General features: G+C 42.3%; 1 long non-coding RNA gene across 1 annotated transcript in view; it reads left to right on the top strand.

Annotated features, from left to right (window-relative positions):
* The first annotated feature begins 8214 nt into the window (after positions 1-8214).
* LOC139029248 (uncharacterized) overlaps positions 8215-15929 on the top strand; it is a 32816-nt gene continuing 25101 nt past the window's right edge. Inside the window, exon 1 of the long non-coding RNA XR_011481534.1 lies at positions 8215-8369. This is a non-coding gene — a long non-coding RNA (uncharacterized lncRNA). The remainder of the gene's footprint in view (positions 8370-15929) is intronic.

Genomic DNA, 15929 nt, shown 5'->3' with positions numbered 1-15929 from the left:
GGTGGCCATGTTGCTGGGGATCAGAAACGTCCCGTGCGAGTGAGACAGGTTAAAGTTTCCAGGGTGAGAGTAGTAAGTGTCGTGCTGAGTCAGGGCAAAGGTTGAGGGAGTCTGAGAGGGTCCCTGTGAGTAGTAGGCCAGCAAACAGTGTGCTTTAGTAAGGTTGTGCTTTAGTACGTTTGGCTTCTTGGCGTTTATTGCTATGGTCATTAATTGTACTGCACAGATGGAAAGGAAATCCTAGTAGATTGAATTGGTAGTAGCAGCAGCAGATACCTTTGAAGTCGGACGTTTACATACACTTAGGTTGGAGTGATTAAAACTTGTTTCACAACCACTCCACAAATTTTTTGTTAACAAACTATAGTTTTGGCAAGTCAGTTAGGACATCTACGTTGTGCATGACACAAGTCATTTTTCCAATAATTGTTTACAAACAGATTATTTCACTTATAATTCACTGTATCACAATTCCAGTGGGTCAGAAGTTTACATACACTAAGTTGAAAATTCCAGAAAATGATGTCATGGCTTTAGAAGCTTCTGATAGGCTAAATGACATAATTTGAGTCAATTGGAGGTGTACCTGTGGATGTATTTCAAGGCCTACCTTCAAACTCAGTGCCTCTTTGCTTGACATCATGGGAAAATCAAAAGAAATCAACCAAGACCTCCACAAGTCTGGTTCATCCTTGGGAGCAATTTCCAAACGCCTGAAGGTACCACATTCATCTGTACAAACAATAGTACACAAGTATAAACACCATGGACCACGCAGCCGTCATACCACTCAGGAAGGAGACGCGGTCTGTCTATCTAAGATGAATGAACTTTGATGCGAAAAGTGCTAATCAATCTTTGAACAACAGCAAAGGACCTTGTGAAGATGCTGGAGAAAACAGGTACAAAAGTATCTATATCCACAGTAAAACGAGTCCTATATCGACATAACCTGACAGGCTGCTCAGCAAGGAAGAAGCCACTGCTCCAAAACCGCCATAAAAAAGGCAGACTACGGTTTGCAACTGCGCATGGGTAGAAAGATTGTACTTTTTAGAGAAATGTCCTATGGTCTGATGAAACAAAAATAGAACTATTTGGCCATAATAACCATCGTTATGTTTGGAGGAAAAAGGGGGAGCCTTGCAAGCTGAAGAACACCTTCTTAAACGTGAAGCACAGGGGTGGCAGCATCATGTTGTGGGGGTGCTTTGCTGCAGGATGGACTGGTGCACTTCACAAAATAGATGGCATCATGAGGCAGGAAAAGTATGTATATATATTGAAGCAAAATCTCAAGACATCAGTCAGGAAGTTAAAGCTTGGCCGCAAACGGGTCTTCCAAATGGACATTGACCCCAAGGATACTTCCAAAGTTGTGGCAAAATGGCTTAAGGACAATAAAGTCAAGATATTGCAGTGGCCATCACAAAGCCCTGACCTCAATCCTATAGAAAAGGTACGGGCAAAAGTGAAAAAGCGTGTGCCAGCAAGGAGGTCTACAAACCTGACTCAGTTTCACCATCTCTGTCAGGAGGAATGGGCCAAAATTCACCCAACTTATTGTGGGAAGCTTGTGGAAGGCTACCCGAAACGTTTGACCCAAGTTAAACAATTTAAAGGCAATGCTACCAAATACTAATTGAGTGTATGTAAACTTCTGACCCACTGCAAATGTGATGAAATAAATAAAAGCTGAAATAAATCATTCACTCTACTATTATTCTGACATTACATGTTCTTAAAATAAAGTGGTGATCCTAACTGACATAAAACAGGGAATTTTTACTAGGATTAATTGTCAGGAATTGTGAAAAACTGAGTTTAAATGTATTTGGCTAAGGTGTATGTAAACTTCTGACTTCAACTGTATGTTTTGGGGATTCAGAGATTTTAGTGCAGAAGAACAACAGGGGGTTTTGAGAGAAGGGATTCCAGCCTCCCAGGCCAACAACCTTGTGTAGGATCTGTTAGGGCCAAAGTAGTGAGAAGGGGTGGTGGGTTTATTGGGGATAGTGTTATAGATCTAGGGTTAGATGCTGGTGCAATGTCTTTTTTTTCCCATTTCCCTTTTTTTTGCAAAATAAACAATGCACTTTCTGAACTTTGAAAGGCAGCAATATGCAACAAAGCGTCTAGTCTGCCGGAGAGCCACACAAACAACAAAAAGAAAAGGATGATGGTTGTACACCTCATTTGTCCACTTCCAGTTCTACAATGTTTGGAATAGCTTGTGATAACCAAGAGCTGCACTGTTAAGAGGATTTACTGTGCATTTGTCATTAACTTAATGGCAGTTGGTCTCCAGGAAGTTCATGTTTATTTTCGAATAATTTCCTGTCAGCTTGCTGCAAGAAATTATTGTAAAATTCACAGTAGCTTACTGTGGCTGATCTATGTCATACTCACTGACCTGATGGTGTGGCAGGCAGGTCAGCTTGCTGCCAACAAAGAGGTTGAGGCCAAGTGAGTCCCAAGTGTGCTCACAACAAAGAATGCTTTGTAGTGGTCAACTAATGTTAAGCTATCTTGTAATCAGAAAGTTAGGTGAAAGTATGGTAAGTTACTGGCAGCTAGTTGCAGGTAAGTTACCAGCAGTTACTGGCTATTAAGTGACTGTGCATTTTACAATAACTTACTGACAGATAGTTGCCAGTTAGGTAAAGCAAAATGCAAAGCAACTTCCAGGCCACTTACTTTCATTAAGTTACTGTGAAATGCACAGTAACCTCTTAACAGTGCAGTTCTTTATTTTCCCAGGCTTTTTGTAACCTGTTGTTTAACCTACTTTCACTTCAACCAGTAGCCTGTAGTGTACCATAGAATTACAGGACCTATTTAACAGAGTAACATTTCATAGCATAAAGGAAAACATGGTGGAGAAGTAAAGGACAAGATGGTTCTTCAAAACTATCACAGCAGTGAAGAACCCTTCCTGAGCAGTAAATAACCCTACCTGAAGAATTGTTACCCATATCACCCTCACTCCTGACACAGAACCCCTCAAGATACTTTTTTTTGTGTAGGGCTTGCTAGGTAGATATCATGAGTAAAGAAAAGCACGAGTGGAGGACAGAAGGCGATTCAGAAAAATAATGAAATGAGCAGAGGGAAGGATCGAGAGAAAAAGAGAGAGAGAGAGAGAGAGAGAGAGAGAGAGAGAGAGAGAGGAGGGGGGGAGGGGGGAGAGAGAGAGAAGAGAGAGAGAGAGAGAGAGAGAGAGAGAGAGAGAAGAGAGAGAGAGAGAGAGAGAGAGAGAGAGAGAGAGAGAGAGAGAAGAGAGAAGAGGAGAGAGAGAGAGAGAGAGAGAGAGAGAGGAGAGAGAGAGAGAAGAGAGAGAGAGGAGAGGAGAGAAAGAGTTAAGAACATCTGTAGAGGAAGGAGAGATAATGAGAGTAGAGGTGGATTACTCTGATTACTGTAAATATTTGCTCGAGGCTCAAGAGGCTGTCAGAGAGTGAGAGTGCATTCACCTGGTAAACAAACATGAGTACACATATACACAATCACACATGCATACACAGACAAATAGGAACACACAAACACAATAGCTGATTCATAAGAAACAAGCAAGTACTCCTCTCTGACAGCTCTCTGCACACACGCACACGCACACACAAAATGCTGGGCTAAAAACAATCCAATTTGGCTTATTTGGTAACCCAACGCTGGGTAAATATTGGACAGAACACACAGAGGGTAATTTTGACCAAGGCAGTTGGGTTGTGTGACTAGCCTAACATGTTGGGTTGTTTGGATTACCAAAACATGGGTTAATTTAACCATAAATATATTTTTTTAACCATCAATTTGGTCTTTATTTTTATGTAATCCATAGGTTACTTTCAGGGGGCATGGCCTATTTGGGGTGTGGCTTTCAGATAATTATTTCTGGTCACCTGTAAAAGTAAATGTCATTCCTGTTCATCATATTAAGTTTGTAAACGCCAAATTAAAATACAATTTTTGTTCATTATGTATTCTATTATAAAAATCATAAACAATTTATTAAAGGTCATGAACATTCGAAATCATGTTTTTTCATGTAACATTATGATATTTGGATGAAATCTGATCAAAGTATGATGACTGAAGTGTGAAAAATGACTGTTGCGTCGACATTGATAAAGTTTAATTATGAAGTTACTGGTCCCCTCCCCCATGTCAAACACTTATATTCAGGAGGCGGGATTAATAAGGGGATAGGGTGACATCACCATAACTATAATTTTAATACACCAATGGTAACATGATATTCTCTTATCTAATTTAAATAATTACCGCTTTGTAACCAACAACGGCGAAGGTATGTTTGCAGAGGGGCGTGGTTTATATAGCTAGATAGCTAGTCTTCTGGTGCCAAAATTTGATTGTTGGATGTCAGCAAATATAATTACAAGTTTACAATATTCATCTATGGCAAAAATACTTATATGTTTCCCCTTTCATCTGTGTCTGGTATTAGCTAGTTACTGGCTAGCTAGGTCTTCAGCCAGCATGGAACTAAAGGGGGGAGGGTCATTCAAAACTGCAGTTCGTCAGTGCTGCTGTGAATCACACCTCAAAATACACGTTTTATGTGATTAAAGTCATACAATATAAAAAAATAAATAACAGCTGTGATGGAAAAATAAGGTTTCAATACAATTTTATAAATGCAGACAGATAATTTGTTTGTTCAACATGGTGGGACTTTTTTTGTCTGGAAAATGTATTATGTGAGAAATGGTGATGGAAATGTTTTTATGTGCAAATATTGATTTAATAACCATCATATTGAAGTAAACGATGACATGTTGTGTGGTCCTCCCACTATGACTCGGGAAAGCATGCAGTTTATTAGGCTACAGATGAAATAAGTTATGATGAACTTCACAGGATGGTGAAAGTGCAAGGTGATGAGCTTGATGCTCCTTTCTAATAAATATTGAGGGTCTTCTTCTGGTGACATGATGCTAGATACTTGACTGCTGTTTGACAAATAAACATAATCTCGCTCTTATCCATAATAATCTCATCATGTAGATGAGCCTGCTCGCACAGCCTACCTGCAATGTATCTGCGAGATGTTGGTTAGAGCGCAGGTGCCAAGACCATAGTAGGCATATTTGCTATTTAATGCAACAGTTTTGGTGACAAAACTATCAGCAGAGTTGAAAATGTGATTGAAACACATTGAACTTTAGATCTTTATTCAGTACATGAAAACGTAAGCGAAAAATTACATTTTGTGTGCACTATGTCATCACGCGTTGATTTTTATCCGCAACAAGTCAATTTGGTGGAAACATACCACTGGTGGGGAAATTTGCATATTTTCTTTGTACAGATTTTAGAATGTTCGCTTGAAATTATCTCGCCAAGTGGATGGAAACCTAGCTACAGATGCAAATTCAATGTTGTTTAAGTTGCTTTGTGTATCACCAAATTTGCTTGAGAGGATTTACTGCAGCACTGCATCTAAGTTTCTTGACATCGGCACTTCAAAGAGCTGGCAGTCAAGGCAAGCTCATGAATATAAGCTCCCCGCCCACTCAGCCTGTCTTTTCAAACGTCCTTGTCACGCCCTGGCCTTAGTATTATTTTATTTGTTTTATTTATTATTTTAGTTAGGTCAGGGTGTGACATGGGGTATGTGTGTATTTTGGGGTATTATATGGTAGAGGGGGTGTTGGTTGTAGTTTATGGTTTTGTGTTGAGTGTATGTATCTAGCTGTGTCTATGGGTGTGTAGTTTACTAGGAAAGTCTATGGTGGCCGGAATGGGTTCTCAATTAGAGACAGCTGATTTCTGTTGTCTCTAATTGGGAGCCATATTTAAGGCTGCCATAGGCTTTAGCTGTTTGTGGGTCATTGTATATGTATATGTCGACGTAAGTAGTTTGTGTGTGCACTTGCGGTTTAGGTTTCACGATCGTTTGTTGTTTGGTTAGTGTGTTAAGTGTTACGTGTTCATCTTCGTCGTTATAATTAAAGAAGATGTATTCAAGTCATGTTGCGCCTTGGTCCTCTCTTTCACGTCAACACGATCGTGACAGTCCTGGTAGTTAGCTATGATAGAAAAAGTAATTTTAAAAACATTTTGGGCATTTCTATCGTCAAAAAATATTAGGGGTAATATTATAGTCACTCAAAAGGCTGATTTAGATGGAAATCAGAATGACTGTTCGGGACCTTTAAGATATGTATCACTAACCTTACCACCATTTTGAAATACTTCTCCATACTAACTCTAAGCAGACTTCCAGTTGTCCTCCAATACCCCTCCCACAAAAACAAAACAACAATAAAAGAACAGAAGAATAAATCCTTCCCCTTTCCCCTTAGATAATTCAGCATTAATCTGTCCTGTGTTTTTGCATAGTTGAGAGTGCGACCTTATTGGTGCCTCGGTAGTGGCCATGCCTTAATGCAGATTATTGGTCAGTGGATATGTCTCTATGCAATACAAAGAAAAATATATATATAGTCTTGGCCAGACTTAAATCTGCTCTTAATGACTTAATGAGAAACATATTTTATTTTTTACTTATATACATTTTTTAGAGTCAGTATGTATACTCTCTGACAGTAAAGGGGTCTGGTTTGCTAAATGTTCAGCTCCCATACCCATCCCCAACCGCTGCGGAGTGAATGTCGGTAATATGTGTCCATGCTATGTGCAGTCAACTTTACTGAACAAAAATATAAACACAACATATAATGTGTTGATTCCATGATTCATGAGCTGACATAAAAGATCCCAGAAATTTTCCAGACGCACAAAACGCGTATTTCTCTTACATTTTGTGCATACATTTGTTGATCACCTTGTTAGTAAGCATTTCTCTTTTGCCATGATAATCCATCAACCTGACAGGTGTGGCATGTCAAATCAAATCAAATGTATTTATATAGCCCTTCTTACATCAGCTGATATCTCAAAGTGCTGTATAGAAACCCAGCCTAAAACCCCAAACAGCAAGCAATGCAGGTGTAGAAGCACGGTGGCTAGGAAAAACTCCCTAGAAAGGCCAAAACCTAGGAAGAAACCTAGAGAGGAACCAGTCTATGAGGGGTGGCCAGTCCTCTTCTGGCTGTGCCGGGTGGAGATTATAACAGAACATGGCCAAGGTGTTCAAATGTTCATAAATGACCAGCATAGTCAAATAATAATAATCACAGTAGTTGTCGAGGGTGCAACAAGTCAGAACCTCAGGAGTAAATGTCAGTTGGCTTTTCATAGCCGATCATTGAGAGTATCTCTACCGCTCTTGCTGTCACAATACTACAGATGTCTCAAGTTTTGAGGGAGCGTGCAATTGGCATGCTGAATGCAGGAATGTCCACCAGAGAAACTAATTGTAATTTCTCTACCATAAGCCACCTCCAACATCATTTTAAAGAATTTGTCAGTACGTCCAACTGGCTTCACAACCGCAGACCACGGCTAAACACGCCAGCCAAGGACTACCACATCCAGCTTCTTCACCTGCGGGACCATCTGAGACCAGCCACCTGGACAGCTGACAAAACTGTCTGTAAGAAAGCCCTTTTGTGGGGAAAAACTTGTTCTGATTGGCTGGGCCTCGCTCCCAAGTGGGTGGGCCCATGGCTGCGCCTCCTGCCCAGTCATGTGAAATCCATAGATTAGGGCCTTATGAACGTATTTTAATTGATTGATTTCCTGATATATGAACTGTAACACAGTAAAACTGTTGAAATTTGTTGCATCTATATTTTTGTTTAATATAGTATAATTGGTGTTTGTGAAGTAAATACAGTAAATATTATTAATTGCTGTCTAAGACTGGTTGTGCCTTGTGAGACAGATGAGACACTTCTAAAGTATACATTAGTGGAGACTCCTCAGACGTGGAAGGGGAGGACCATCCTCCAGTGAATTTCATAAAACATTTTTTTTTAAATTTAAGTTATCATTTTTAGATAAAACTATACTAAATATAATCACGTCACCAAATAATTGATTAAAACACACTATTTTGCAAAGAAGGTCGACATTAGCCTCAACAGCACTCTGTAGGGTAGCACTATGGTGTTGCCGGAGCACAGCTAGCTTCTGTCCTCTGAGTACATTGACATCAATACAAAATCTAGGAAGCCCATGGTTCTCACCTCCTTCCATAGACTTACACGGTAAGTATGACAACTTCCGGAGGACGACCTCCAACCTATCAGTGCTCTTGCAGCATGAAGCAAGAGAGAAATAGAGATTTCTTCATTTTTTTTCACTTTCAGTTTCACTTACTTAGCTAGCAAATACAGCTAGCTTGTTTAGCGTACTGAAACACCCTACTCAAACAGAGGGATGCTATGTTAGCTAGCTGGCTATGACTATCCCACACAACACTGGAAATCTTCCAAGTCAAGGTAAGCTTTTGGATTTACTAATTTATTGCGACCGGGGCACGCGGGTGTAACTGCTTAGCTTACCGCATGTTTGTAGCGGGTTTACTAGCGCGTTAGTTATATTAGCTATGCTGACTATGACGTTACTCTAGCTAATATGGTGACAACGATGTAGGCTGTGTGTAGCGGTTTGGCTTGGAAAGTTTTTTTTGCCTAGTCACATATAGCTGCACAGGTCTTGTGCATTGAAGGGAAGCGAGGGAAGAGGTGAAAGGAGGAGAGCACATAACGTAGATTGCGAGAAGGAATACAATGTGGCTGCAATGAAACTGAACTGTGTTTACCGTGATCAGGGGTGTATTCATTCCGCCGATTCTGTTGAAAAACGTTTCTTAAACAGAAGCAAACGGAACAAAACGGGGATAAACATATCTGAATGTGTCCAATAGAAACTCTCGTTTGCAATTGTTGGACTAATGACTACACCCACTATCAGCTAGATGCAGGCAACCTGTGTGCACCTTCGTTGCAAACTTTCATTCATAGGCTAGGTTGTAGCAACCTCATGATGGGTTTAGGGAAAATTCAAGTGTCATGTAGTAGCCTAAACCTATCGCTGTTACATTTTAACTTGGTGAATGGAATATGAATGACAGTCATCCAATATGTTGTAATAGAAATAAGGCCATGTTCATGAAAAAAAATATGTGTTCTTCCTCATCTGAAACGGCACTGACCGCCACTGGTATACGTTGATCATTTGTCCTGGCCAGCGTGATAGGCCTACATTTTGTTTCCTTATTTTTTACCAAAGGAAAGGAATAGGTTAGTCCTCTCAGGGTCAATAACAAGAGAAAAACTAGATAAAAGCACTTCAAATCAAATCCAACTTTATTTGTCACATGCGCCGAATACAACAAGTGTAGGCTTTACCGTGAAATGCTTACTTACAAGCCCTTAGCCAACAGTGCAGTTCAAGAAGAGTTAAGAAAATATTTACCAAGTAGAATAAAATTAAAAGTAACACAATAAGAATAACAATAACAAGGTTATATACAGGGGGCACTGGTACCGAGTCAGTGTGTGGGTGTAACAGTTTAACTTTAATCCGTCCCCTCGCGAACCAGGGACCCTCTGCACACATCAACAACAGTCACCCACGAAGCATCGTTACCCATCGCTCCACAAAAGCCGCGGCCCTTGCAGAGCAAGGGGAACCACTACTTCAAGGTCTCAGAGCAAGTGACGTCACCGATTAAAAGGCTATTAGTGCGCACCACCGCTAACTAGATAGCCATTTCACATCCGTTACATGGGGGTACAGGTTAGTTGAGGTAATTTGTACATGTAGGTGGGGGTGAAGTGACTATGCGTAGATAATAAACAGAGAGTAGCAGCAAAAGGAAGGGGGGATCAATGTAAATTGTCAGGTGGCGATTTTGTTAATTGTTCAGCAGTTTTACGGCTTTGGGGTAGAAGCTGTTGAGGAGCTGCTTGGTCCTAGACTTGGCTCTCCGGTACTGCTTGCCGTGCGGTAGCAGAGAAAACAGTCTATAACTTGGGTGACTGGAGTAATTTTATGGGCATTCCTCTGACACCGCCTATTATATAGGTCCTGGATGGCAGGATGCTTGGCCCCAGTGATGTACTGGGCCATTCGCACTACCCTCTGTTACGCTTTACGGTCAGATGCAGAGCAAATGCCATACCAGGCGGTGATGCAACCGGTCAGGATGCTCTCGATGGTGCAGCTGTAGAATCTTTTGAGGATCTGGGGACCCATGCCAAATCTTTTCAAACTCCTGAGGGGGAAAATGTTTTGTCGTGCCCTCTTCACGACTGTCTTGGTATATTTGGACCATGATAGTTTGTTGGTGATGTGGACACCAAGGAACTTGAAACTCACGACCCGCTACACTACAGCCCCGTCGATGTTAATGGGCGCCTGTTCGGCCCGCCTTTTCCTGTACTCCACGATCAGCTTCTTAGTCTTGCTCACATTGAGGCAGCGGTTGTTGTCCTGGCACCACACCTCCAGGTCTCTGACCTCCTCCCTATAGGCTGTCTCATCATTGTCGGTGATCAGGCCTACCACTGTTGTGTCTTCAGCAAACATAATGATGGTGTTGGAGTCGTGTTTGGCCACACAGTCGTGGGTGAACAGGGAGTACAGGAGGGGAATAAGTACTCACCCCTGAGGGGTCCCAGTGTTAAGGCTCAACGTGGCAAATGTGTTGTTGCCTACTCTTACCACCTGGGGGGCGGCCCGTCAGGAAGTCCAGGATCCAGTTGCAGAGGGTGGTGTTTAGTCCCAGAGTCCTTAACTCAGTGATGAGCTATGTAGGCACTATGGTATTGAACGCTGAGCTGTGGTCAATGAACAGCATTCTCACATAGGTGTTCCTTTTATCCAAGTGAGAAAGGGCAGTGTGGAGTGCGATTGAGATTGCATCATCTGTGGATCTGTTGGGGCGGTATGCGAATTGGAGTGGGTCTAGGGTGTCCGGGAGGATGCTGTTGATGTGAGCCATGACCAGCCTTTGAAAGCACTTCATGGCTACCGACGTGAGTGCCATGGGGCGGTATCATTTAGGCAGGTTACCTTCGCATCCTTGGAAACAGAGACTATGGTGGTCTGCTTGAAACATGTAGTTATTACAGACTCGGTCAGGAAGAGGTTGAAAATGTCAGTGAAGACACTTGCCATTTGGTCCACGTATGCTTTGAGTACACGTCCTGGTAATCCGTCTGGCCCAGCGGCTTTGTGAATGTTGACCTGTTTAAAGGTTTTGTTCACATCGACTACCGATAGCGTTATCACACATTCATCCAGAACAGCTGGTGCTCTCGTGCATGCTTCAGTGTTGCTTGCCTCGAAGCGAGCATAAAAGGCATTTAGCTTGTCTGGTAGGCTCACATCACTGGGCAGCTCGAGTCTGGGTTTCCCTTTGTAGTCCATAATAGTTTTCAAGCCCTGACACATCTGACGAGCGTCAGAGCCGGTGTAGTAGGATTCAATCTTAATCCTGTATTGACGCTTTGCTTGTTTGGTGGTTCGTCTGAGGGCATAGCTGGATTTGTTATAAGCATCCAGATAAAGCGGTAGCTCTAGCCTTTAGCTTGATGTGGATGTTGCCTGTAATCCATGGCTTCTGGTTGGGATATGTACGTACAGTCACTGTGGGAACAACGTCATCGATGCACTTATTGATGATGCCGATGACTGAGGGGGTGTACTCCTCAATGCCATTGGATGAATCCCGGAACATATTCCAGTCTGTGCTAGCAAAACAGTCCTGTAGTGTAGCATCCACGTCATCTGACCACTTCCGTATTGAGCGAGTCACTGGTACTTCCTGCTTTAGTTTTTGATTGTAAGCAGGAATCAGGAGGATAGAATTTTGGTCAGATTTTCCAAATGGAGGGCGGGGGAGAGCTTTGTATGTGGAGTAAAGGTGGTCTAGGATTTTTTTTTTTCCTCTGGTTGCACATGTGATATACTGGTAAAAATGTGTTAGAACTGCCTGCATTAAAGTCCCCGGCCGCTAAGAGCGCTGCTTCTGGGTGAGCATTTTCTTCTTTGCTTATGGCCTTATAGAGTTGGTTGAGAGCGGTCTTAGTGCCAGCTTCATTCTGTGGTGGTAAATAGACACCTCAGAATAATATAGATGAGAACTCTCTTGGTAGATAGTGTGGTTTACAGCTTATCATAAGGTACTCTACCTCAGACGAACAATACCTCGAGACTTCACTGTGCTATTTGGAAAGTAAATGAATGAATTACTTAATTAATTAAGTAATTTAGGCATTATTATAGTATATTAAAAAGAGAATTCATTAAACTCTCCACATAATTCTCCAATGAAAAAAACTGCTAACAGTTGCTGGCATATTATCACTGGAGTACCCTACAGTTCCGTTGTACTGCACTCAACCACAAGTGAGTTGCGCTTATGGGCGAATCACTAAAAGCAGGGCTGTATAATGTCTTCTAACCTCAATACAACATCCGTCCACTCTGGGCACCGGTAGAGCCAAAGCAAGTATTTCCATTTATTCACTTGATTTTTCTGAGTTTATTGACTACATGTTCAGTTGGCCTAGCTACATTTCTTGTACATTCCACCTTGGGATTCAGTTAATAAATTCATTTTGATATAATTGTCCAACAACAAGCTGGAAATAATGATTGAACGGTGCATAATTGTGGGCTTTGCGCACATAGCCTGCCTATTTGTCTCTCTCTTTTACAAACTCGTTAGTTGCCTAAATTCCTTCAACTTTCATTCAAGCAATTCATTAACATTATTCATTGTACTTTCTATGGGAGAATAAAAAGAAAATATAAATCAACGTGATGATATCATGTTGCCCACATAAATAAGAAAAGGGAAGGGAGCGAGAAAAAGAGAGAGAGCGAGGAACGGAAATAAAAGTACTGTGAGCTTACAATTTCAGCGTCTTAGGCTGTAAAACATTTGATATTTTCCAGTCTTTTTTCACATATAGGCCATTTAAATTCTTCCCACCTACTCAGGCCTTTATAGCCTATCGCTAGGGAGCATTTTTTTTAAAACACTCATATCATAGCAATCATCATGTTGTCTTGTTCCCTTGTGTCATTTCTTTGGCATCATTAAAAGTGAAGACTTATTTTATCAAATCAATTCTCTGTAATTATTATTACGTGATTAAACTAATCACTATTGTAGTGGCGATAGGTATGAAGTCTATTTTATAGCTATGTTATCCACGGAGGAGCTAACCTCATGACGGAAGTACTCTTTAAGTATTGGACCAGTTGTACGTGGTGTGATCATGGTTCATGACTTCTAATAACTTTCCTCCTGAATGGAGGGTTCTATTTATTAGTGGCATGTGTGTTAACCATTGGAAGAGTGCACTGGAGATTCCCTTCCCCGTGTTGCACTCTGAGTGACTCCTATGTTGCTTTTGTCAAGGGTAATTTGATTGGTTAGGTCTCTAACCTTCTTACTGATTGTAGCTGGACTGACTGTTGCTGGCATTGGTACTGGTACTCAAGGGGACCAGTTATCCTACTGATTTTTTTCTGAAATATTATCCTACCGGAACACATGATTAGAGCATTTTACTAGTTGTATTGCAGTTGAACCTACAAATGGCAAGGCATGACAATTTGTTTTTGTTGCCATTTGTTTGAGGTGGAAGTCCACTGGACTTATTCTACGACCAGTGTGGTACACCTCAGTAATATCTTAGATGTCTTCTAAGATTATCCCCGTCTAGGGGCCCATCTGCTCCTCACTGTTCTCACAGGGGAGTTTACAACTAGATTTGTTTTATGCTCTGGCGGCCTCGTATGGTATTGCCTGTACTCTCGACCCCACCGGCCTCGATGAGGCTCATCATGGGTCTGGGCTACTATTTCCCCCCTTTGTGTCTCGGGACCCCCCCACCAGCTGGTGGTGTTGGTATCCAAGGCACAAACGAAAAGGTCGGACCCTATGTATGAGTTGTGTCAGCGGCCGCGTTGTTATGAGAATGGCTGTGACCTTTCAACCAAATCTCCTGGTGTTTGTGCTTCAAAACGCTCAGTGGCTGTCGAGGCCTGTTAGTCACCACCGCGTCCACGTGTGGCAACCTCTTCAGTACTTGCGAACTGAGACGAGGATATCGGTCTGTGATATCGCAAAGTGTTTCACCAGTGGGAGTCATCGGGTCAGTTGCTGGACTGATGCCATTAGTGTCATTGTAAGGGGTGACAGTTCTCCACAAAGCGGAAGGTGTATCATCGGAAACAGAGTATATTCTGCGCATTTATGTTTTTCTTGCTGAGACGGCCACAGTGCTTGCGGAAGTGTCCGAAGGGCAAGAGAAGTTCATCTCAACTACCGTATTGCACGACTACAAGGAGGAGGGAAGTTGCTCATTCACAGAGACAGCTGGCTCGAAATCATGAAAAGAATGGTCAATCAGGTTGGCTGATGGATTCTGTCGAGGTATCGTAATATCTCCTTGGATCGGATTCTGCACCAAGAGGTTTCTAAACGTCTTTATCCAAAGGGGTGCTTGCGACATATACCCCTCGTGAATGACTGCGTTGCAGCTAGCGTTAGGGAAAGACAGTGTGGTCAGTGGAGAAAGCACTGTGGCCTGTGACCATACCTGGTTGGTTTTACAATCCATCAGTGGGAGAAACCGATCCATCAAGTCTGCTCCAAGTAGCAGGGGTTCATATTCGAGGCTGGTAACATACACAGGGTGAACGAGCGATACGTCCTGGAAGTGTAGTTTCAGTATGACCCTCAATGTGAGAGGCGAGGTAGTCTGAGAGACCCCTCGAAGTGTAGTATCGCATAGTTCCACTTTTAACCAACGTTTAGTTGGTTTCAAAGCCCTTTTGAGATCATCGAACAATGTTTGAGAGATGAGCGATATTGTCGCACCCGAATCAATTAGCGCATGACAAGTTAAGCAGTCCTCTAGGACTGTTTCCAGGTATGGGCGTTTAGATTCGTGTTTAGTGGAAATATTCCCCACAGAGTGGAGTGGTCGTTCGCAACGACGTGATGTGCCATTTCTGTTCAAGGTGAAAGCAGATCGACTTTTCGGGTTTTGAGTGGGCTTGGCTTTAACAAAGCGTTTGACCTTTTTCTTCACAACCTTTGTATCAGAGTCTGTAGACAATGCCAATGGGCTTTTTTCTTGATCAAGCGGACCCTGGATAGGGTCTCGAGTGAGAGCGGGAGAAATTTGAAATTTAATGTCCTTGTTAAGGGTGTTAATTCCTGTGGACCTGGTGTCCGGTAATTCCTCGTCTAGTCCTTGTGACTTATCTTTTACACCTTTTTTCACATTTTTCTCACTTTAGTTCTTCACGTAGTGGAACTTCTGTAGAACATTGGTCTAGGTTTTGATCGTCTTTCAACCCTTTGTTACCCTTGTGCTATGACACTTTTTGTGGGTTGGGTGCAGGAACGTAGCGAACAGGTCAATTGTAGCGTGATTTCATGGTAGGAACCATTGTTGTGTGTCATCTCTCAACGCTCCAATACCTGATAATGCACACTCTAACTGGAGTGAGTGCTCCTGGTCTGAAACCGAGTGGTCAGGGCTCTTAGCGTTGCAAACATTTGATGTCTCAAAGGCTGTGCTTGCAAGCTCTCTGAGTTGTAAGATAGGCAAGCCAACATGGGCTGCAAGGCCCAAGTAGGTAATGAAGGTGGGATACATGTTCGACAGAAACATTTGTTAGAATGGTAACAGCTATTCCATTCCTGTTTCAGTGAATAGGCCAAAGTAAGCTGAACGAAGCCTATGATAGTAAGCTTGTGGGTGTTCGTTCCGAGCTCGTTTGACGGTGTTAGTCAGTGAGCTATCGTGTTTGCGAGTCGCAGATCCACTGAATTCTAATTTCAAAGCTGTGGCTGTTCGTTACTTAAAGGGATATTTCTCCCGAGTGGTGCAGCGGTCTAAGGCACTGCATCTCAGTGCTTGGGGCGTCACTACAGACCCTGGTTTGATTCCAGGCTGTATCACAACCGGCCGTGATTAGGAGTCCCATAGGGCGGTGCACAATTGGCCCAGCGTCGTCCGGGT

The sequence above is a fragment of the Salvelinus sp. IW2-2015 genome, linkage group LG18, assembly GCF_002910315.2.
Source record: "Salvelinus sp. IW2-2015 linkage group LG18, ASM291031v2, whole genome shotgun sequence".
In the NCBI taxonomy this organism is placed as follows: Eukaryota; Metazoa; Chordata; class Actinopteri; order Salmoniformes; family Salmonidae; genus Salvelinus; species Salvelinus sp. IW2-2015.
This window is presented reverse-complemented; position numbering and strand designations above follow the sequence as displayed.